Raw genomic sequence first — 25,500 nt, 5'->3', positions numbered from 1 at the left:
ACAATGACATTCACGTTTTTCTTCCGTCCCTGGTACTATGCCTAAGAGTGTTGTGCTCGTCCTTCTCAAAGATGTGTCCTTTATGTATTGAACAAAGCAGATGAACAGATTTTGTCAAATCCTTGCTATCTAATATTCCAGACATGAGAGAGTTAATTCATTTTCTTGTTTGTGTTTTTCTAAATACTGTAAATACTTTTTGTATATAATCTCTTTTGCATGCTCTTATATAAAGTCATATATATAATCCAACTATAGCAGAGTAAGCCCAAGATAAGATATTACTAAACTAAATCACTTTAAAAATCTATTTTATTAGAATTTTATTGCACTTGAAAAATTAAAGCTGCTTGAAGTTGTTTTTTTTGGGGGGGGGTGCTGCCTTGCTTTCTTCTTATGTGGAGATGAAGGAAATCAATTGTGATAATATATACTTTAATGTTTCCATGCAATAAAGCACTATAAGCTTTTTGTATTGATACAGTAATAACAGGAAAATTAGTGTGCAGAATAGCAGCATAAATATTACTGTTGGGATGTATGTGAAAGCAATCAAATAATTGACTTTATTATGACCATGTTATTTTATTTTCCAAAGCAATTCATATCTAGGCTTTTAATCACACTAGAAAGGAGTACACAGTCTAGGCATTATATCTAGAAGCACAAAATCCCCTGTTGTCTGGAACTTTTGTGGATTATCATGGTAGCTCATGGAGCCTCACCCATGTGTCCTGGACCTACCCCACTGGGAAAGCTAGAAACAGGCTGGGGGTGTGGATCAACTAGTCAACGCTCATGTCCCAAGGAGAAGTAACTATAGAAGCTCCCGCCTTCTGCACTCCATTAAGATCTTTGGTCTATACTCCCAGAGGGATAAAAAATAGGGACCTTCCGACGGAGGGGGTGGGATACAGAGCTCTGGTGGTGGGACTTGTATGGAATTGTACCCATCTTATCCCACAATCTTGTCGATCATTAGTAAGTCACTAATAAAAAGAAAGTACTATCTGCAACGATGAAAAAGGAAGCCCACATCAATTAAGCAATTACTATATTTATGCATTTACTTTGGTGGTTAAAATAGCCATCATTTACTTCTCGAAATAAGTTTGCAATGATAACATTATCATTCTCACTTTAGACTTAAAGGCTACCTTAGTGAGGTCACATGACTTGCCTCTTGTCAAATACCAAGGGTATTATTTTCACATTGCCAAGATAGCTTTCCTTTTTATTTTTCTGAAAATAATAGAGTTGCCCTTTATTAAGAGTGTCAAGTTTGGTTAATGACTGAGACAGAAAAAAATCCTGTGAAGTCTCTAGTAGCTTTTTATATAACACATATAACATCACTCACACCTTTATATATCAAACGTTAATTTATTTTGCATTATCCATAATCTCAGTGATCTATTGCATTAAATACGCTATGTCCAGTCAATCACTTTGCTCATTGACTGAGCTAATCCATTTTTCTATTGAATTATGATTTCTTCTAAACTGATGTAGCCTGAGCAATTGCTGTGTTTCATAATGATAGTGAGTAGACTTCTTTTTTGAAGTATTTGGGCTTCTCTTTAAAGAAAAAAATGAACATTCTTTTCTTAATATTTTATTAAGAAAATATTAATATTAATATTTATCTTTATATTTTATCTGTTTATTTGTTTATGCATTTATGTGCTAGAGGAGAGAGAAATTGAGAGGAAAGAACGTGGTAATGAGAGAGAGAGAGAGAGAGAGAGAGAGACCTGTAGCACTATTTCACTGCTCCTGAAGCTTCCCCCACACAGGTGAGAACTGGGGCTTGTGCCCCTTGTACCGGCCCCCCATATTGACTATATTTCTAACACTACCCTGAAATGATCATTTTTGACATTCAGGACTAGAATCAAAGCACAGAGTACATACAATAGAAATGCTTCACCATGAACCTAGATATTTTCACTCAGTTGAAAGAAGGGGAAAAAAAAGACTCCAGAATTATAAATTAGCAAAAAGGATGATCTTTTGAAAGTCAGTCTCTTAGCAATATTAGGTTGAACAAATGTTGATCAAGACATTAAAAAGTTTAATGTCTATGGAAATACTACTATTTGAAGAAGAAATAAATGACATGATTATCTAATTGTTAGAAGCAAAATAACTTCTTTTTTTTTAATTTTTTTTTATTACTATTTTTTTTTCCTCCTCCAGGGTTATTGCTGGGCTCGGTGCCTGCACCATGAATCCACCGCTCCTGGAGGCCATTTTTTCCCCCTTTTGTTGCCCTTGTTGTAGCTTCGTTGTGGTTATTATTATTGCCCTTGTTGACACAATTCGTTGTTGGATAGGACAGAGAGAAATGGAGAGAGGAGGGGAAGACAGAGAGGGGGAGAGAAAGATAGACACCTGCAGACCTGCTTCACCGCCTGTGGAGCGACTCCCCTGCAGGTGGGGAGCCGGGGCTCGAACCGGGATCCTTACGCCGGTCCCTGCGCTTTGCGCCACCTGCGCTTAACCCACTGCGCCACCGCCCGACCCCCGAAGCAAAATAACTTCTAACCACCATGACTGGTTACATGATGATATTCTGTTTGTTTTCCATTTGTGTGTTACAGTTTAGTAAATGTTTCTAAGAGAATGAAAGATACCCTGAATGGTTTTAAATGATAGGTTTATACCTTTGTAACATAGATTAAAAAAAAAAAAACTCTCATGAGAATAGTTCACATAAGACTGGTTCACACTCCTTCCTTCCATACGTAAATGCATACGTGTGTACACACACTTCCTCAGATAGGTACTCGAAGCTATGCTAGAGAAGAGAAGGCTTTGCTGTGTAAAGACTCAGACCCTTGCCTCTGTGAGGGCTAATCATGGGGCATCCTCACTAGCACGAAGGATGCAACCCAGAAACAGGTGTACTGTGCTTCTTGGCTGAGCCATGACATGCACAGTGTCTTAATTGGGTTTTCTCCTATATTTTTTCCTGCAGTCAACATTTCACTGATGCAGATTTTTTTTTCATTCAGATAGAGGGAGGGGGAGAGAGAGAGAGACCTACTCCAGAGGTTCTAACCCTCAATTCTATTTCAAACCTATTTTAAAGCAATTTAAAACACCACATGCCTTTACCAGAGGCTAGTAAAAGCCAACTTTAGAGCTCATAAGGCTCATTTTTAAAATTATTTATTTTCCCTTTTGTTGTCCTTATTTTTTTATTGTTGTTGTAGTAGTTGTTGTTGATGATGTCCTTGTTGTTAGATAGGACAGAGAGAAACGGAGAGAGGAGGGGAAGACAGAGAGGGGGAGAGAAAGACAGACACCTGCAGACCCGCTTCACCGCCTGTGAAGCGACTCCCCTGCAGGTGGGGAGCCGGGGGCTCGAACCGGGATCCTTACGCTGGTCCTTGCGCTTTGTACCATGTGCGCTTAACCTGCTGCACTACCGCCCGGCTCTCTATTTACCCTCTTTCTTAAGCAGTCAGTCTAAACATTATCATTGTGATCCTGGTGTGTTTGGGTTGGAAGAAGCCAAGTGAAACTCAAATACAGCCCAGAAAAAACAGAAATACGTCATTCTAGAATGGACATGTGATCTTTCCAACCTAGGCACCTGCTTCTCATGATGAGTAATGCCAGATGTTTTAGGATCTCTATTACACATCTGCTCTCGGCGATTGTGCAAGAATGCATTAGGAAGAAGTTTTCTGTTACTGACCTCAAGATATCTATCAGTTGCAACCTAATATTTTAAGACAATAATTCCAGGACTCATTACCCTTGTATTCTTTACTGCTTTCTCTCATTTAAAAATCAAGGACATGGGAGTCGGGCGGTGGTGCAGCAGGTTAAGCGCAGGTGACGCAAAGCGCAAGGACCGGCGTCAGGATCCCGGTTTGAGCCCCCGGCTCCCCACCTGCAGGGGGGTCGCTTTCCAGGCGGTGAAGCAGGTCTGCAGGTGTCTTTCTCTCCCCCTCTCTGTCTTCCCCTCCTCTCTCCATGTCTCTCTGCCCTATCTAACAATGACAACAACAATAATAACTACAACAACAATAGAAAAGGGCAACAAAAGGGAAAATAAATAAGTATAAAAAAGAACAGATATTTGTCAGGTGTGTTCCCACATTAACTCTGAACCAAAGCAATTATATTTTTAAACAACTTTTTCTGCTTTCCATGAACGTGGTGCCAGGGTAATACCTGTGGGTTACAGAAAATAAATGAGAACTGGCTCCTATCTGCAAATAGCTCATAAATTAAAAATCACTATGCTGATTCTGCTAAAAATCAGTATTGAAGATGTTGCAGAAACTGTAGAGCTAACTAAACATAATTCAGGTAAAGTCACAAGTAGCTACTAAAAATGGTGAGAATCGTAACACTGGCAAATTTTCTTGAATTATGAGCTCTTGACAAACTTCTGTAGGAAGTAGCACAATGGTGGCAGGCTCACCTGTTGTTCACAGGCATTTCGAGGTACCTTCTCTGTGCCAGTAAGTGTTAGATGGATAGTCAGGGGTCTTACTCATAGATTGGTTGGAGGGGAAATGAACAGCTATTAAATACATCTTTAAAAATTTTTTTATTATCTTTACTTATTGGGTAGAGGCAGGCAGAAACTGAGAGGGTAGAAAGACAGAGAGGGAGAGAGACAGAGAGACACAGGGATAGGGGGCTTGAACCTGGGTCCTTGCACATAGTAACATGTGCGCTCAACCAGGTGCGCCACCACCTGGCCCTATTAAATACATCTCGTGGCTGTTACAAGGACTTCACAAGTCTGGGATGGTTTTTTTTCAGACAGAGAGATGGAGACAGAGAAACAGAGCTCCAGAGCTTCTCTCGGTGCACAGGGCACGGGATTCAAACACGGTTCATACATACACGACAAAGCAGGTACCTCCTAAATGAGCTACCTTGCAGCTCCTGAGATACATTCTGGAAGAAATCGCCGTGGTTGTGATAGAGAAAGAAACTGGAGGAATTTATTTTATTTTTAATTTTTTCCCTTGTTGTTCCATTGTTGTAGACATTATTGTTGTTGTTATTATTGATGTTGTTGTTGTTGGACAGGACAGAGAGAAATGGAGAGAAGAGGGGAAGACAGAGAGGAGGAGAGAAAGACAGACACCTGCAGACCTGCTTCACCGCCTGTGAAGCGACTCCCCTGCAGGTGAGGAGCTGGGGGCTCGAACCAGGATCCTTAGGCCTGTTCTGTGAAAACGGGGTCAGAACTGTACATGCTACTCAGGGACACTATGATGATCAGGGAATAGTACAGAGGTGACACCAGCTGAGAAGTCATGAAGCACTACATAACTGCAGCCAATTAATTTAAATATGACACACTCGCTTTATTTCATTAAACCGCTCAGATGCAAGATCAAGGTCAGTACTGAGTGAGTGTGACCTGCCAGTCCTTTACTGCACCTGACTGCTGGGTGAACTTACAGTCTCTCCACCAGTGTCAGTGCCAAAAGAAACGTTTGTTTTATGACAAATAAAGGGTTAAGGGGCTGAGCTGTAAGGAAATACCCACTTGACAATCTTATGGGGACTTTAGTTTTCTCATTGGGAGTTTTCAGTGTGATTTGATTTATTTTATTGTATTTGCCACTTGCCGGAATTAAGGAGGCTATGCTGATGGTTAGAGAGTCAGGTTTTTGGAAGCAGGGCCCTCTCTAGCATTTTGTAGAAGTGAGACTTGAAGTTCAAGATTTGAATTAAGGAAGGTCAGAGTCAGACTGAGGTGAGGACAGCCTGAATTAACATAAAGGCAGGCCCAGTATTTATAGCAAACGGCATTGGTTCATATCATTTTATTGGAGGGGCCAGGCGGTGGTGCACCAGGTTGAGCACACCTGTCAACGTGCGCTAGAAACTGAGTTCAAGCCCCCAATTCCCACCTTCAGGGGGGAGCTTCACGAGCAGTGAGGCAGGTCTGCAGGGGTTTCTCTGTCTCTCTCCCTGTCTCCCCTTCCCCCTCAATTTCTCTTTCTCTCTATCCATCAAATAAATAAATGACATCACTTTAAGAAACAGTCATATAATTTTATTGGACTAATTCAGTGAAATAAATAGCCTGTCTTACCTCTTTATGAAGATGCTAGTTTCTCAGTGGCTTTTATAGAAAGTGAGTAATGTAAACTAGAAAAATTTTCCTTTTAGTTGGTGTATTGCACTAAAGTCAAAGACTCTGGAGTGGGTAGAGGGAAGGGTTCAGGTCCTGGAACATGATGGCAGAGGACCTACTGGGGGTTGTATTGTTATGTGGAAAAATGGGAAATGTTAAGCTTGTACAAACTATTGTATTTACTGTCAACTGTAAAACATTAACTCCTCAATAAAAATAAATAAATAAATAAGAAAATCTTTCTTTTCTGAGTGCCATGGAGTTTGAGATATAAGTTGGGGATAGACCCTAGGAATGGTTGAAATAGTTCAGCATTCTTAAAGGGATATGTATTTATTTATTTATGCAAGACAGAATAAGTGGAGAGAGAGGAGGAAAGGGAGAGACAAAAAGAGAGAGGTGGAGAGAGAAAGAGAGAGAGAGAGACGAAGGGAGAGGGAGAGAGAGGGATGGAGGGAGAGAGAGAGAGAGAGAGAGAGAGAGAGAGAGAGAGAGAAAGAGAGAGAGCCAGTGCACAGCATACCTCTGACTTAAAAGGTGGTGCTGATATTTGAAGTCGGGACTGCTGGGGCCTCAGGCATACAAGGTGACAAGGTGATGCACTAGCAGTCTGAGTTATCACTCTGGCCCAGTGGAGAGGCATTTAAATAAAGACCTTGAGGAAAATGGGGGTGGAGAAAAGAGTCAATAAAGTGGAGCAGCATGTGGAAGAAAAAGAAGGAGGAGGAGGAGAGACAGAACGAGAAATTATATATATGTATATTCTATATAATCCAGTAAGTCTGCTGATGATTCAGGTATTCATAGTAGTGGTTAATCTTGACGGCCTGGATATGCCTTTTCCATTTTTTAAATTAACATTACAAGACTGCTGAGACTATAAACAACTTGCCAGTTTTTTAAGTCTCAACTTTTTAGATGGTGATAAACTTTACATTGCTAAAATGAAGCATGAATCTTACAAAGTCGCTATAGTCATATAATACATTTGCTGATGTATTCTTACTTTAGAGTTATTATTATTAGATTAGCACATCATCTCAGGGGATAGCCCAAGCACTAAAGGGGAGCCCTGCTAAACTACTTATTAGACAAAGCACATGCAACTGCTCTCTGTGCCCATCCAACTTTATGTGCCTAGCGCATCTGGAGCTAGGAAATGGCGGCCAATCAGAAAAGAAAATAATCACGATCACGTTGCCAATCATTTTTGTCATAATAGAACCAAGAATTATGGCTGACATTTTTCATTTAGCGGTTTCTGGGCAAAATTTACCTTCTATAAATCTTGTTTACATGACCAATATGCCAGTGTTTAAGAAATGGAGTAGCCAGTCTGCTTTATAGAAATGTCTTTATTGAGTAAAATGCTCGCTTCTCTATCGAGACATTTATGGAATAACTAAGGATAGTTGCTTCCAGGTTTTTCAGCTCATGATACTTGTCTAGATGTGGGAATACTTTTAAAGTTTCTGTTGCTGTTAAAAGAGATAATCAAAGGCTAAACATAACTAGAGATCCCCCCCTGAATAACCAAAGTGCAATAACTTACTAAATAAAAAAGAAATTAGAGGGTTTATACTGTGAAGCAGTTTTTAAGTAGGACTTTAAAATGACTTTTACAGGGAGCAGATGATAATGAATAGAATCCATTACTGAGAGTGGTAGCCAGATCCAGTACTTTAACAAGCAGATTTATTCATCTTCAAAGCCAAGGGAAAAGGCTTTTGAAACTAGGTCAAATGGAGAAGAGGGTTTTTGTCCCCCCCCCCCAGATTATTGTAAGATCAAAGATGATTTGACTTCTATATTGTAGAGTAACAGACCACAGCAAAGATAACTTAGGAGTTGTTTACATTTCAAAAAAACATGGGAGACTCCATTTCATTCTGCAGAGTTGAAAATTTATGTCAGTTCCTGGACTCGGGCGGTAGCACAGCGGGTTAAGCACACGTGTCGCAAAGTGCAAAAAGCAGCTAAGGACCTTGGTTCGAGCCCCCGGATCCCCACCTGCAGGGGAGTCGCTTCACAGGCGGTGAAGCAGGTCTGCAGGTGTCTGTCTTTCTCTCCCCCTCTCTGTCTTCCCCTCCTCTCTCCATTTCTCTCTGTCCTAACAATAATAACAACAATAACTACAACAATCAAACAGCAAGGGCAACAAAAGGGGATAAATAAAGAAATAAAGAAAATTTATGTCAGTTCCTTACAGCTGATGGCAAGACTTTTTAAAGGTCTTTAATGACATTTTTTTAAAAAAATTTTTGGAGGCTTGTTATACCACTCAGTTTGTGGTATAATGAACTTTGAAATGTATCACAAACACAGTAACTTTTTTGGAAATTAGTGTTTGTTATATATAAACATATATTCTTATGAGTTAAAAATTCTATTGATCTACAACTGTCTCGAGTTAATCTGGAACTGGATAGTGTCATATTTTATAGACGCCACTGGAGCATATGTGAACTTTCATTTTTCAGATTTCTTTTATATTTGGCACCAGTATGTATTTTATGTCTTTTAAAAAATTTTTTATTTGTTGTTGGATATAGACAGAGAGAAATGGAGAGAGGAGGGAAGACAGAGAGGAAGAGAGACCTGCAGACCTGCCTCACCGCCTGGGAAGCGACTCCCCTGCAGGTGGGGAGCCGGGGCTCGAACCGGGATCCTCACAGGTCCTTGCGCTTTGTGCCACGTGCGCCTAACCCGCTGCGCCACCGCCTGACTCCCCTATTTTATGTCTTTATGTTATTGCTGACATTGGGTCTTGTGTTCAAGATATATATTTAGCTCACACTATTTCCATCTATCCAGCCTCACAACTGAGTGTTTTTTACTCAGTATGTAATAAATTTACCTTCTTTACCTTATCTTGGATGGAATTTTAAGGAATCATGTGAGGTGAGATATTTTCAATTTTTTAATCAAATTTGAAATAACCAGGTGCCTATATATTGCATAATCATGATAGTTTGTACCTAACAAAAGTCACTCAGTAATTAACCACTTCAGTGTAATCCCTATCAGTATCCTATTATTATTCTATTTTATTTTTTTAGAAATTGACAAGGTGATCTTACATTTATTACAAAAATTCAAGAGTATCAGAGTGATCAAAAACAAACTTGAGTGGTTAGATCGGTGGTTCAGCAGTGGATCACAGGAGTTGCTGATGTGAGGCCCTAGGTTCAATCTGTAACACTACAGCTGTCAAAGTGGTAATCTGGTGCTTTCTTTCTAAAAAAATAAATGCATCTTTAATAGGAAAATCTTAAAAAAGAAGAAAGAAGTTTTTCCCCATTTCAAAACCTGCTACTAAGTTATAGTAATGAAGACATTGTGATAGTGGCATAGGCATGGGCATGGAGACTAGAGGAATATGATTTAGAATTTAGATATAAACCCTAAATATTTTTTATCAATCGACTTTTCACAAAAGGCTCTGTCAACTGAATAGAGCAAACAGCAATCTTTTGATAAACTGGTGTTGATACAACAGAACAAATTTGTACTTTCACTTAATATTATACACACCATGCATAGAAGACTTAGAACTTTTAAAAAATATTAGAATACAGGAGTAACTTTCTGTGATCGTGAATTAGCTAATGATTTCTTAGGAATAATTCACAAAAGCATAGGTGGTAATAAAGAGAAGATAAGTAAATTATACCTCATAAAAATTGCTTCACAGGACACTCAAAAGGAAAGAAAATTAATAGAATTTGGAGAAAATGTTTGCAAATTATGTACCTGCTAGGTTGCTTGGCTCTCAAAAATATAAATAACTCTGGAGTCAGGCAGTAGCACAAAGGGTTAAGCGCATATGGCACTAAGCACAAGGACTGGCGTAAGGATCCCAGTTCGAGCCCTGGGCTCCCCACCTGCAGGGGAGTCACTTCACAGGCTGTGAAGCAGGTCTGCAGGTGTCTGTCTTTCTCTCCCCCTCTCTGTCTTCCCTATTTCTCTCCATTCTCTCTGTCCTATCCAACAATGACGGAATCAATAACAACAACAATAATAATTACAACAACAATAAAAAACAAGGGTAACAAAAGGGAAAATAAATAAATATAAAAAAATTTAAAAAGTATAAATAACTCCTAGTACTAAATAAGACAACCTACTTACAATTGGAAAACTAATTTGATCAAGCAGTTATCTGAAGAAATAAAGTAATGGTACTTGACTTTGTTATTCATCAAGGATAGCAAATCAAAATAGCAGTGAGGCGTCTTTCTACCCACTGATTAGCCATAATAAAGAAGATAAGTAATAACAATTGTTAATGAAAATGAGAGACTTGGAGCTCTTGTGAACTGTTGATGTAAATATAAATGCCAACCACACTGGAAAAATAGTCTAGCACTATTTTAAGAGGACATTTAAACTTTCCATATGACTTAGCAATTCTACTTCTAGACATCATCTATCTAATAGAAATGAGGAAAAAATGTTGTCACACAAATGTGCAAGTAAATATTTACAGCACCATCATTTGTGATAGTGAATACGTATAATATACCTAACTACCCACAAATTGATGAGCACAAAGATAAAATATGATAGAATATACAAAGGAATATTTTTCTACTATTAAAAGGAAAGAAGTATTTTTCTTTTTTAAAAATTTATTTATTTGGGGATTCGACTTCTGGAGGTGGAGCTATGAGCAGCAGATCGCTTTCTCTCCTCTCCTCTCCTCTCCTCTCCTCTCCTCTCCTCTCCTCTCCTCTCCTCTCCTCTCCTCTCCTCTCCTCTCCTCTCCTTTCCTCTCCTCTCCTCTCCTCTCCCGGATCAAATAGGAATACCAAAGGAGACCACCCGGGACCGAAACAAGACAGGACTAGAATGACCACAGGAACCCAATAAATCACCCGTGAGTACAAACATGTGTGGTTGGTGACAGAGAGGAGAGAGGAGCCTAAGGAGAGATTAAGTGACTGCTAACAGTTCAGCAGTTTATCAGTCGAGACACCACCTCCAGTCTGCTCCACAACAAGGGGACAGCTGAAGGGAGGAGAGGACTCCCCAGAGACTCACCAAGTGCAACTCTGAGTCTCCATTGCTACTACCCTCAGAATCTGGAGCAGCGACAGGAAGGGACACCAGGGGACAGAGATCTAACCAGGAAACTCAGAAGACCTATAACTGGGTGGCATAGCTGAGGGGCTGTGAAAGTCTCTTTGCATAACCACTGGATTATCTCTGACACACCCTTCTTTCTCTCTTGGTCAGGAGTCAGTGATTAAGCTAAGAAGCCTATTGATAGTTTAAAAGCCCTCAGGCTCCCATAGCCTACAGGGAAGGAAAAAAAAAAAAAAAAGAAAGAGGCTTTTAAATCACTGCGCTCCAACTCAGGGATTGAAATAACTGTTAACTTCCACCACTGTGAACCCTTTAATTAACTTACTTAGACACAAGTCAATCCAGGCAATAGTGATCAATAATTTGAAAAGTACTGATAAAGGGAACTCATAACATAATATATAAAATGGTTAAAACAACAAGAAAAAATACTGGAGACTCAAACCAGGACAAGAGTCCAGCTAAAAGTCCTCCAGAGAGTGAAGCACAAAATAATGAGTTCAACATCCAAACATTAGCTAAGGAAATAATAACAGGAGTGAGTAAAGAATTTGAAAAAATTGTAATCAGACATGCAGGAACAACAAGTGAGAATATGGAAGAAAATACTAATTATCTCATGGTTATTAGAGAGCTGAAAGCTGAAATTGCTGAGCTAAGAATGCAACTAGCTGAACAAGCTAAGACAGTATCAGAGCAGGGCAACAAAATAGATGAACTCCAGAAAACAGTAGAGGGCAGAGAGAATAGAATCAATGAGGCTGAAGACAAAATTAGCAAGATTGAGGATGAATTAGAGACAACTAAAAAAGAAGTAAGAGATCTCAAAAAGAGATTAAGAGATGCTGAAAACAACAACAGAGTCCTATGGGATGACTTCAAAAGAAACAATATATGCATTATTGGCTTACCAGAGGAAGAAAGAGAAGGAGAGGAAGAAAGAATTTTCCAGGCCATAGTAGCTGAAAACTTCTCTAGTCTAGACAACATCAAAGACATAAAAATTCAAGAAGCCCAGAGAGTCCCAAACAGAATTAACACAGACCTAAAGACACCAAGACATATCATACTTAGAATAGAAAGGAACAAGGATAAAGAAAGGATCCTCAAGGCTGCAAGAGAAAAACAGTCACCTACAAAGGAAAACCCATAAGATTAGCAGCAGACTTCTCCATACAAACACTACAGGCCAGAAGAGAATGGCAAGATATCTATCGAATGCTCAATGAGAAAGGCTTTCAGCCAAGAATACTATATCCTGCTAGACTGTCATTCAGACTAGATGGAGGCATAAAAACCTTCTCAGACGAGCAACAGTTGAAGGAATCAACCATCACCAAGCCTGCCCTGAAAGAACTTCTGAAAGGTCTCCTATAAACAACCAGACCACCACAAATAGGACATATATCAAAACACTCTAAAACTCTACAAGAATGGCGTTAAAATATCTTCAATCTTTGATATCAATAAATGTCAATGGCCTGAATTCACCTATTAAAAGACACAGAGTAGGAAGATGGATCAGAAAACACTACCCAACAATACGCTGTCTACAGGAAACCCACCTAACTCAACAAGACAAACACAGACTTAAAGTGAAAGGATGGAAAACTATCATACAAGCCAATGGCCCACAAAAAAGGGCAGGAGCAGCTATTCTCATATCTGACATGATAGACTTTAAAATAGATAAGATTAAAAAAGATAGGAATGGACACTACTTAATGCTCAGAGGATCAATCAATCAAGAGGACTTAACTATTATTAACATCTATGCACCCAATGAGAATCCATCTAAATATATCAAACTTCTACTGAAAGAGCTACAGCAATATATTAACAGCAACACAGTCATAGTAGGGGACTTCAACACCCCACTCTCTCAACTTGGCAGATCATCCAGGCAGAAAATCAATAAAGACATAAGAGAGCTAAATGAAGAGAGAGATAAATTAGAACTATTGGACATTTTCAGAGTCATTCATCCCAAGAAACTGGAATACACATTTTACTCCAATCCACATGGGTCATTCTCAAGGATAAACCATATATTAGACCACAAAGACAGCATCAGCCAATTCAAGAGCATTGAAATCATCCCAAGCATCTTCTCAGACCACAGTGGAATTAAACTAACACTTAACAATCAACAAAAAAATTAGTAACAGTGCCAAATTGTGGAAGCTCAACAGTACACTTCTTAACAACTTCTGGGTCAAAGAGGAAATCAAGGAAGAAATCAAAATGTTTCGAGACTTCAATGAAAATGAAGACACAAGCTATCAAAATATTTGGGACACAGCTAAAGCAGTCCTAACAGGGAAGTTCATAGCTATACAAGCACACATTAGGAAACAAGAAAAAGCACAAATAAACTGCCTGATTGCACATCTTAAAGACCTAGAAGAAGAAGAACAAAGGAACCCTAAAACAACGAGAAGGACAGAAATCACTAAAGTTAGGGCAGAAATAAATAACATTGAGAATAGGAAAACCATACAAAAGATCAACGAAAGTAAATGTTGGTTCTTCGAAAGAGTAAACAAAATCGACAAACCTCTAGCCAGACTCACAAAACAAAAAAGGGAGAAGACCCAAATAAATCGGATAGTAAATGAAAGAGGAGATATCACAACAGACACCGCAGAAATTCAACATATCATGCGAGGCTTCTATGAACAACTATATGCCACCAAGCTAGAGAACCTGGAAGAAATGGACGATTTTCTTGACACCTACCAACTTCCAAAACTAAGTAAAGAGGAAGTGGATAATATGAACAGGCCCATCACAGCTAATGAAATTGAAACAGTTATCAAAAATCTCCCCCAAAAATAAAAGTCCTGGACCAGATGATTTTACAAATGAATTCTACAAAACCTTCAAAGAAGAACTAATACCTCTACTTTTAAAAGTCTTCGAGAAGATTGAAGTCACTGGAATACTCCCTGCCAGCTTCTATGAAGCCAACATCACCCTGATACCAAAAGCAGACAGGGACACAACCAAAAAAGAAAACTACAGACCAATATCTCTGATGAACATAGATGCGAAAATATTGAACAAAATTCTAGCCAACCGGATACAGCAGTATATCAAAAAGATTGTCCATCATGACCAAGTGGGGTTTATCCCAGGCATGCAAGGTTGGTTTAATATACGTAAGTCAATCAATGTGATCCACCACATCAACAAAAGCAAGACCAAAAACCACATGGTCATATCAATAGATGCAGAGAAAGCCTTTGACAAAATCCAACATCCCTTTATGATCAAAACACTACAAAAAATAGGAATAGATGGAAAATTCCTCAAGATAGTGGAGTCTATATATAGCAAACGTACAGCCAACATCATACTCAATGGTGAAAAACTGGAAGCATTTCCACTCAGATCAGGTACTAGACAGGGCTGCCCACTATCACCATTACTATTCAACATAGTGTTGGAAGTTCTTGCCATAGCAATCAGGCAGGAGCAAGGAATTAAAGGGATACAGATTGGAAGAGAAGAAGTCAAACTTTTCTTATTTGCAGATGACATCATAGTATACATGGAAAAACCTAAGGAATCCAGCAAGAAGCTTTTGGAAATCATCAGGCAATACAGTAAAGTGTCAGGCTACAAAATTAACATTCAAAAGTCAGTGGCATTCCTCTATGCAAACACTAAGTTAGAAGAAATTGAAATCCAGAAATCAATTCCTTTTACTATAGCAACAAAAACAATAAAATATTTAGGAGTAAATCTAACCAAGGAAGTGAAAGACTTGTATACTGAAAATTATGAGTCACTACTCAAAGAAATTGAAAAAGACACAAAGAAGTGGAAAGATATTCCATGTTCATGGGTTGGAAGAATTAACATCATCAAAATGAATATATTACTCAGAGCCATCTACAAATTTAATGCTATCCCCATCAAGATACCAAGCACATTTTTTAGGAGAATAGAAAAAATGCTACAAATGTTTATCTGGAACCAGAAAAGACCTAGAATTGCCAAAACAATCTTGAGAAAAAAGAACAGAACCGGAGGCATCACACTGTCAGATCTCAAACTGTATTATAGGGCCATTGTCATCAAAACTGCTTGGTACTGGAACATGAATAGACACACTGACCAGTGGAATAGAATTGAGAGCCCAGAAATGAGGCCCCACACCTATGAACATCTAATCTTTGACAAAGGGGCCCAGACTATTAAATGGGGAAAGCAGAGTCTCTTCAACAAATGGTGTTGGAAACAATGGGTTGAAACATGCAGAAGAACGAAACTGAATCACTGTATTTCACTGAATACAAAAGTAAATTCGAAGTGGATCAAGGACTTGGATGTTAGACCACAAACTATCAGATACTTAGAAGAAAATATTGGCAGAACTCTTTTCCTTATAAATTTTAAAGACATTTTCAATGAAACGAATCCAATTACAAAGAAGACTAAGGCAAGTATAAACCTATGGGACTACATTAAATTAAAAAGCTTCTTCACAACAAAAGAAACCACTAACCAAACCAAGAGACCCCTCACAGAATGGGAGAAGATCTTTACATGTCATACATCAGATAAGAGTTTAATAACCAACATATATAAAGAGCTTGCCAGACTCAACAACAAATAATCCCATCCAAAAATGGGGGGGGGGGAGGACATGGACAGAATATTCACCACAGAAGATATCCAAAAGGCTGAGAAACACATGAAAAAATGCTCCAAGTCTCTGACTGTCAGAGAAATGCAAATCAAGACAACAATGAGATATCACTTCACTCCTGTGAGAATGTCATACATCAGAAAAGGTAATAGCAGCAAATGCTGGAGAGGTTGTGGGGTCAAAGGAACCCTCCTGCACTGCTGGTGGGAATGTCAATGGGTCCAACCTCTGTGGAGAACAGTCTGGAGAACTCTCAGAAGGCTAGAAATGGACCTGCCCTAGGACCCTGCAATTCCTCTCCTGGGGATATATCCTAAGGAACCCAACACTCCCATCCAAAAAGATCTGTGTACACATATGTTCTCGGCAGCACAATTGTAATAGCCAAAACCTGGAAGCAACCCAGGTGTCCAACAACAGATGAGTGGCTGAGCAAGTTGTGGTATATATACACAATGGAATACTACTCAGCTGTTAGAAATGGTGACTTCACCGTTTTCAGCCAATCTTGGATGGACCTTGAAAAAATCATGTTGAGTGAAATAAGTCAGAAATAGAAGGATGACTATGGGATGATCTCACTCTCAGGCCAAAGTTGAAAAACAAGATTAGAAAAGAAAACACAAGTAGAACCTGAAATGGAATTGGCGTATCGCACCAAAGTAAAAGACTCTGGGGTGGGTGGGTGGGTGGGTGGGGAGAATACAGGTCCATGAAGGATGATGAATGACATAGTGGGGGTTGTATTGTTAAATGGGAATCTGGGGAATGTTATGCATGTACAAACTATTGTATTTACTGTTGAATGTAAAACATTAATTCCCCAATAAAGAAATAAATTTAAAAAATTCTTTATTTTTATATTATAGAATTACATGTCAACAGGGGTTTGAATCCACAACATTCCCTCCACCAGAGTTCTGAATCTTCAGTCTCCCCACTGCAACCCACCACAGTTCCCCTAAGGCTGTAGACATGGGCCAGCGTCATCTATCTCTACAACTGTCTGTCTACATTTAAACATACTGGGCCCCATTTTTTTTTCTGATTCAATCTCTCTTCCCCTTCAAGCCACTCATGACAACATAACTACCTCCATATGTCCCTCTCCTTTGCCTCTTCTCTCTCTGGGTGCTGAGGGAGCTGGAGTTTAGAGTCCTCTTATCTTTATCTAGTCACCTTTCCCCTGCTGGGAGTCTGGGTCAAGGTTGTTTGGGGGGGGGGGGGAGCAGAAGGGTGGATCTGCTTCTCTGCTGAGCACAGGCATTGGCAGGTGGATCCACACCCCCAGTCTGTTTCTGTCTCTCCCTAGTGGACCAGAGCTCTGGAGATGAGAGGGCCCAGAACACACTGGTGAGGTCGTCAGCCCAGAGAAGTTGGGGTAGAGTTATGGTAGCATCTGCAACTTGGTGTCTGGAGGGTGGCATGAGCTAAGTTGAGACAAAATGGTTAATGAACAAAAAGGAAAGAAGTAATGCTATGAGCTACAGAATGAATGAAAACAAGAAGACGAAGCCTTAGAGTGGTATTTTATTTGCCTAAGGGTTCTCCATACCGCTATTTATGGGGCTGCACCACTTCACACTCACACCAGCAGTGCAGTATCTGTCTCCCCACATCCTTGCCAACACTTAATATTTCCTGTTTGGTTGACGCAAGTCCAGTCCTTTTCACAGGTGTGGGGCAGAATCTCTGTGTAGTTTCAATTTGCATTTCTCTACTGATAAAGTGGGATATTTTTTCATATGTCCATGTGCCATATGTATATTTTCTTTAGAAAAATGTTTATTCTGGTCTTTTCTTTTGCTTTTGTTTTTTTTAGCTGTAGCACTATATGATATATATGATATAATCCCTTGTCAGATGTATGATATGCAAATCTCTTCTCCCAATTACTGTGACTAGAGAGGACTTCTCTAAATGAACCAATCAGCTTTTCATTCCACTCTTCGAATATATATATAATTGGAAAATTCCACCTGGACTAAATATACATTCATTTTGATGGGTTTTACATATAACATTCCATGATTAAGAACTGCTGGTGAAACAGAGCAGGTGAATTACCACCCTAGACTATTACTAGAAAATACTGAACTTGGTACAAGTGATATTCAGTTGCTTTTTGCATAAGAATCATAGAAAAATATGTCTTGACCTTTTCCAACAAGTGAATATTTGGCATTCTCTTTTTGTTTCTTCACATGAGCTGTAACTCTTCCTGACCAGCATTATAGCAAAGCTAAACAAAAGATTAGACTGCAAATAACATCCAGTTTCCCATATCCAAGTTGTTCATCTGGTTCTGGTTGTTGAACCTGTATGTTTGAATACGTTTCTTCATATTTAAGAGAAGGATTATCAATTCTAATTTGTGGAGTTAGTGTCAACATTAACTGGTACAATATCACAATTTACTGGAAACTCTACATTTGCATTTCCCTCCCTTTCTCTTGCTACAAAAGATGGAAGAAAACCCAGTTAAACCATGCTTGATATGTCATCTTTATATTTTATTTTTTTCAGTAATATTTGAGTTGAGGTGCTTGAGTCTGAGTACTTAAAATGATAATACGTGTTTCAGATAAAGTGTCAGGTAAGAAAGGGAGCCAACCACTTGAGGTCACAAGCATGTATACAAGTGATCAACGATTTGGTCAAGAGTAGTTGACTCAGTAACAGCTCTAATGAATACACTCACTTATATCACATCTTAATCTGATGGCAAGCAATGAAATAGTTTAGCCTGAAAAAAATGATAAAGTTTTCACAGCGTTGTAACATGTATAATCCTTGAAAATTATTTCAATAATTGAATATTATGTTAAGTGAGACTAGCCAGGTTGAAAGGTATGCAAGGTAGGGTGTCATGTGAAGTAGAACCCTATTTCCCAGATTTACTTCCTAAATAGTTTCCATTTTTATTTGTTAATTCCAGTAGTCGATTCAGAGACATGATGAATAGTGGTTAACAGGGTTTGGAAAGGACCAGTTTATACTCTACCAGCAGCACATATAAGTTCTTATTACTTTTTATATTCACTAACCACATAAGTAATTTTGTATGTTTACTTTTTCAAGTTTTAGCTTATAAATTCCTATAATTTTTTAATGAATTTCTCAGTAACCTGCATTACCTATATGTATGTTTCCGCTTTGGGCTGTGATAATACTCAGATAAAAACAACCCATATATTATTTTGTATCACTATTCATTTAAAACTGGGATTTTGGGGAGCCAGGCGGTGGCACAGGTTAAATGCAAGTGGCACAAAGCGCAAGGGCTGGCGTAATGATCCCGGTTCGAGCCCCGGCTCCCCACCTGCAGGGGGTTCGCTTCAAGGGGGGTGAAGCAGGTCTGCAGGTGTCTGTCTTTCTCTCCCCCTCTATGTCTTCCCCTCCTCTCTCCATGTCTCGATGTCCTATCCAACAACAACGACAGAAATGACAACAATAATAAAAATAATGATGATAAACAACAAGGGCAACAAAAGGGGGAAAATAAAATAAAAAATAAAAATAAAACTGGGATTTTCACTTTTGTTTTCCTGGCAAGCACTACAAAGCAACTGGAAAAATCAAGATCCCAATGCACTGGTATTAATAAATTAACAATTGTCTCTATAGAGCTAAATCTCTTGCATAATGCATTTGAAATATTTTGACATCTGCTTTACTGATATAAGTGATTTGAACAATGTGTTTTTTCAGGGAAGGAAAATAAAAATAGTTTGAAATCTTGAATGGGTAAATTTATTGGCACTAACTAGGAAAAGTTATTTATCCAGGAGTCTCAGGATGTGTAGACACATTTGTTCTGTCAACTACAAGCTAAGTAGGAATAGTTTTTACAGCCTACTAATTAAAACGAATTAAGTGAGAGACAGCTATATAAGTACTAGATCTGAGTTTTATATGGTCTAAGTACAGATTACACAGTGGCAGCTACGTTGTTTGTCAGAAGTCATTTCAAAATTTGCTGGATTTCTGCAATGTGGGTGGAAGATTTCAAGGTACATTAAGGATCAATAATACATACTCAACAAGATTTATTTGTTATTTTGTTAAGCATAGACTTGAATTACATGTAAATGAACAGTTTCTATATTCTATTATTTATTATTTATTTTGGTCTTCCTTTGATCGATCATAAAGTCAAAATGAGTAGGATATGAACGAAAGTGTTGTGACACCGATACATCAAAGTGCCAGATCACAAGTTATATAAGCAAATGATTATTCACGTCAGATTCCATACAGGTTGGTAATGTGCACGTCTGCACAGCCAGTCAGCTGTAGCTAACTATGTTCTCAGAAACCACTGCACCATTACTGTCTGCCTTTCCAGACACTGAGCCATATCCCAGCATGTGCTAGCAGTTCTGTTAGACTCGTGTTTATTCTCAGACATCAAGCAAGTGGAAATTCTTGTACCCCTTTTATCCTACAGTCTTATCCATCGTTATTAAATCACCGATAAAAATAAATAAAAATGCACTTGTCTCATCTGCAACGTTCATATCGTGAGAGCAGATGAACTTGGCTGACTCTTCCCTGTCACAGGAAGTCCTTGCGTCTCAATGGGAGTCTGGCTATCCTACTTCCTTCAGAAAGAGCAAACTGTCTTTGCTTCCTTGCAGATCTGACAGGCATTTTGGGTTATAAAGTAATTTTAGTGAGTAGGCCTGTTTCCGAATACAGACTGTGAAAGAACTTAGGGTTAATTGTGCAACTGAGTCTCACTTTCATCTATTTTATGAATCAATTACTTGATTTTTATTTTATTACCTTTATTTATTGGATACAGATGGTCAGAAATCAAGAGGGAAAGGGGGTCGAGAGAAGGAGAGAGACAGAGAGACACCTGCAGCCCTGCTTCACCACTCGCAAAGTATCCCCCTGCAGGTGGGGACCCAGGCTCGAATCTGGACCCTTGCACATTGTAACAGGTGCATTTAATCAGATGTGTCACTACCCGGCCCTTTAAATTTATTAAAAGTTATTTTTGTTAGTGGTTTAATATTGACTTACAAAATTGGGGGGCCGGTGGGTGGCTCACCTGGTCAAGCACACATATTAGCATGCAGTGGGACCTGTGCAAAGATGCAGGTTCGAGACCCCACTCCCAACCTGCATCAGGACGCTTCATGAGTGGTGAAGCTGGCCCGCAGGTGTCTGTCTTTCTCTCCATTTCTTTATCTTCCCTCCCCTGTCCTTTTCTTTCTGTCCTGCTGAATAAAAAGGAAAACTAAAAAAAAAAAAAAAAAAGGAAAAAAAAATGGCCACCAAGAGCAGTGGGTTCATTGTGCCGGCACTGAGGAGGCCCGTAACTGTTGTCACACTTTTATTCCACTGATCATTGTGATAGACTCTAGACCGTACTATTATTGGCTGACATTTCCCCACCCAATGCACTTTGTCTCTGCTTAAGGTAAGAGTCATCATCCATACAGTCAATTTGTCTCCACAGTTTTTTCTCCAGTTGATAATGCTTCATGAATTCAACTTTGAAAATACCTGATAGCACCAGACTTGACATCTGATCCTTGTTAGTCTACTATTAGATGTCTACTGAGTAAAGGAAGGCTAGATAAATAAAGCAGTTGAACTTTAGTCATTTTATGAGAGACATGTGACTGGCTTTGTCCTTTTATCAATAATTCATAAAGGGATAGTTTAGAATTCTCTCTGTGCTAAAATATAAGCAGCTGCAATATACAAGCACTTGCTTGAACTGATCCCTCGTGGGATCCCTCTTTATTACTGTGCCACTTCTTCTCTAGAACGGAAGCAAGATGACAGCCATTTTGAAATCCATTCTGGGCTGGTGCCACTAGTATTCAGTTGGTGTGGGTCAATTAGTAATACATATTTTTTCCCTGCTAACAGGATTGTTCAGGAAAACAATGAGAGAAGAAATGTGCTAAGATTCTGAAGAATATTGAGTTACACACATTATTTTATAGTTACTTGCTCTTGGGGAGGATCATAAAACAGAAAATGATAATATCAAGAACAGTTCAAGGAAATAGTTTATAACTGATAGCATGAAAAACGTCATTTTATTTATTTTCGCCTAGTAAGTAATAACAGTTGAAATCATAGATGTCTTTTGCTGTGATCTATCTTCACATTCTAGGAAATTCATTTGTATGCTGATGAATTTAATACTTTTGCCCTTATTTTTAGATGAATATCATTGGGTTACTTGGATGTTAGCAAGAAAAATTAAACGTCTGAAATGCTTCATTCAGAAATAGAAATTGGCTGTTTTACTATAGTTCTCTCAAATAGATGAAAAACTAGAGAGGATGCATTCAGATCTATGAAAATCTTTTCTTTTATTACTAAAAATGTATTTTCCTATTGCTTGGAAGCTATCATAAAGCTTTTATTTCTCCCTATGTTCATAAATTCTTGTGTATATCTAGCTGTAACAGGATAAACACCCTACAAGGTTTATATATGTATAGTTGTCTATTAATTTCTTTTTCCCTCTGGGATTGAGACAGACAAATACTGAGAAGTAGAAGTAGCATAATGGAAAGAACATTTTTTGTTCTCTGTTCTCATTTCCTTTCCCAGGAAAATTATGTTACGTGGATCAAATCTCTTAGTATTTCTGGGACTTCCTTTCTCTTTCTTTTCCTTTCTTTCTTTCTTTTTTTTTCTTTTTTTTTTTTTTTTACCTGCATAAGTGAGTCAGTGGAATCAAATCATTTCCAAGGACACTTTGGTTTTAAAGTGGATTTGCAGAATTTTTTATAAGACTTGTGAGAACTATGGTGGTTATCTTTGGGAAGTGGGAGCATGGAGGCACAGGACTGTGGTGGTGAGAAACTATATGCTGTAATCTTACAATCCTGTAACCCATTATTAATTACAAATAGAAAAATGGGAAAAATAGAGAAAAAAATAAAATTCACTGTGGAAAAAAATAAAATAAAATTTAGAGAAAAAATAAAATTCATTGCAGAACCATATAGGGACACTTATCTAGAGTATATACTTGTTAAAATTTAAAGTCATTGGGTGGGGGAGATAGCATTATTATTATGAAAAAAGAATCTTGTGCTTGAGGCTCTAACGTAGTCTCTGGCTCACCCCCGTACCACCGTAAACCAGAACTGAGCAGTGCTCTGACTAATTAATTAAAATTATCAGGTCATAGTGGGGGAAGCAGGAAAATTTTAACCATAAAACATGACCACCCTTTCCCCATTACATTTATGCGGTTACCAAGGCCATCTTAAAAAAAAATTTATCTGCATATGAGATGCTTGAGTTCTCTTGTTTGACACAACAGAGGGTAAACCAAGCAGTGTAGTGTGCACAGAGATAAGAGGTGTGTTTCTTGATCAAGATGAACATTTGAGATAGGTGATCATCTTGGAAAGTACTATCTTGATTTACTCTTTTCTGTAAATATCATCTTCAAATAACTTCTGGCACTGTGTTTTAGTTAAACAGTTAAAAAAAAAAGATTAACTGTTCAAGTGTGTGGTTATTGACTTTATGAAGATTATTTGTGTTATTAATAAGAGACACAGCACTAGGCCTAAATAGCACTAAATGCTTATGTGGAATATAGGGGAGCCTTTCCATTTGAAACCTTCTAAGGAACTGGCCACTTCATGGGGACCAGGTGGTGGGCTCACATACTGCCAAGCACAAGGACCCAGGTTCACAACCCAGCTCCCTTCCTGCAGGGTGTCCACTTGACAAGCAGGTCTGCGGGTGTCTGTCTTTCTCTCTCCCTCTCTATTTTCCCTCCTCTCTTAACTTCTTTCTGTCCTATCTAATAAAAATTCGAAAGGAAAAAAATGGCCGCCAGGAACAGAGGATTTGTAATGTCAGCACTGAGCTCTAGCTATAACCTTGGTGGCAATAAAAACCAAAATGACAACAACAGCATAAACAAACCAAACCCAAGTACACTTCACTGAGAAGCTAACAGGCCACCAGTATTGTTTAAAACTCACATAGGGTTTCTCCACTGCTGTTTTTTTCTTTTCTTTATTATACTGTGCCAAGCTTCACTAATGTTGGCAATCAAATTGGTTTAAGCTACCACAACAGAAATATCAAAAGCTGGTGACTCAGGTAGCCGGCACTGTAGACTGAGAACGTGTTCCCATCAAGGTGCCAGTGGACTAGGCAGTGAAGATGCACCCTGGCTCACAGATGTCTGTTCTCCCTCTCTCTCCTTTTTTTTTTTTTTCTCTGCACCTTCATCTCTTTAAAAATCACCAAGCCCATCAGGTGGTCTACACCCTCATCCAAACAATTATTTCCTAATGACCTCACATCTAATTACCAAAAAGTTGAAGGTCAAACTCCAATTTAGAAATTTTCAGTGAACTAAGTTAGAAAGATAAAGATGAGTATGGGATGACCCCACTCATCAACAGAAGTTGAGTAAGAAGATCTGAAAGGGAAACTAAAATCAGGACCTGACCAAATTACAGCAGGAACCTCACATCTCCACTATAGAGCCCCTACTTCCCCCAGTCCTGGAACCCTTGGATAGGGCCCACTTTCCCGCATGCCTCTCTCAATCCATATCAAATAATATTGCATCTGCCGATCACAGCCTAACCAACGCAACAATTGCCACCTCAACATGCTTCACTTCAGACTGTGTCCAGAGACTTCACGTGTGGAATGACAACCCTTCAGCTTCATTACTCAGGTGAGACCTTTCCTTTCATAGTATACTCTAATTCCATCTCAGGTGGTTCACTTTCTAACAAAGTCCCAAAACCTAGATATACACCAGTTTCTGTGAGAGAGAGCATATGTTCACACGTATCCATAAACTACTGCAAAATATATACCTGAAAGCAGAAGTGCACTAGAGTTTGCAGTGAGTACCCCCCTAACACTTCCTCTCCACTATTCCAAGCTTTGGGTCCATGATTGCTCAACAATTTGTTTGGCTTCGTATGTTAACTCTCTTTTCAGTCACCAGGTTCCAGATGTCATCAGGATGCCGGCCAGGCTTCCTTGGACTGAAGACCCCACCAATGTGTCCTGGAGCTCAGCTTCCCAGAGACACACCCTACTAGGGAAAGAGAGAGGCAGACTGGGAGTATGGACTGACCAGTCAACGTCCATGTTCAGCGGGGAAGCAATTACAGAAGCCAGACCTTCTATCTTCTGCAACCCACAATGACCCTGGGTCCATGCTCCCAGAGGGCTAGAGAATGGGAAAGCTGTCAGGGGAGGGGGTGGGATATGGAGATTGGGTGGTGGGAATTGTGTGGAGTTGTACCCCTCCTACCCTATGGTTTTGTTAATTAATCCTTTCTTAAATAAAAAAGAAAAAAAAAGAAATTTTCAGAAGACACATTCGGCCCATAGCAATGACTTAAATTTCCTTTCAGGAAATGCCTGACTTTTTTTTTTTTTAATTTATAAAACAGAAACACTGACAAAACCATAGGATAAGAGGGGCACAACTCCACACAATTCCCACCACCAGAACTCCGTATCCCATCCCCTCCCCTGACAGCTTTCCTATTCTTTATCCCCCTGGGACTATGAACTCAGGGTCACTGTGGGATGCAGAAGGTGGAAGGTCTGGCTTCTGTCATTGCTTCCCCACTGAACATGGGCGTTGACAGGTTCTGGG

At 39.0% G+C, this 25,500-nt stretch overlaps 1 protein-coding gene across 1 annotated transcript in view; it reads left to right on the top strand.

Annotated features, from left to right (window-relative positions):
- Window positions 1-25,500, top strand: part of DIO2 (iodothyronine deiodinase 2) — a 198,204-nt gene that overhangs the window by 116,142 nt on the left and 56,562 nt on the right. The gene's annotated exons all lie outside the window — the stretch shown is intronic.

Source organism: Erinaceus europaeus, chromosome 22, assembly GCF_950295315.1.
Source record: "Erinaceus europaeus chromosome 22, mEriEur2.1, whole genome shotgun sequence".
NCBI classification, from domain to species: Eukaryota; Metazoa; Chordata; class Mammalia; order Eulipotyphla; family Erinaceidae; genus Erinaceus; species Erinaceus europaeus.
This window is presented reverse-complemented; position numbering and strand designations above follow the sequence as displayed.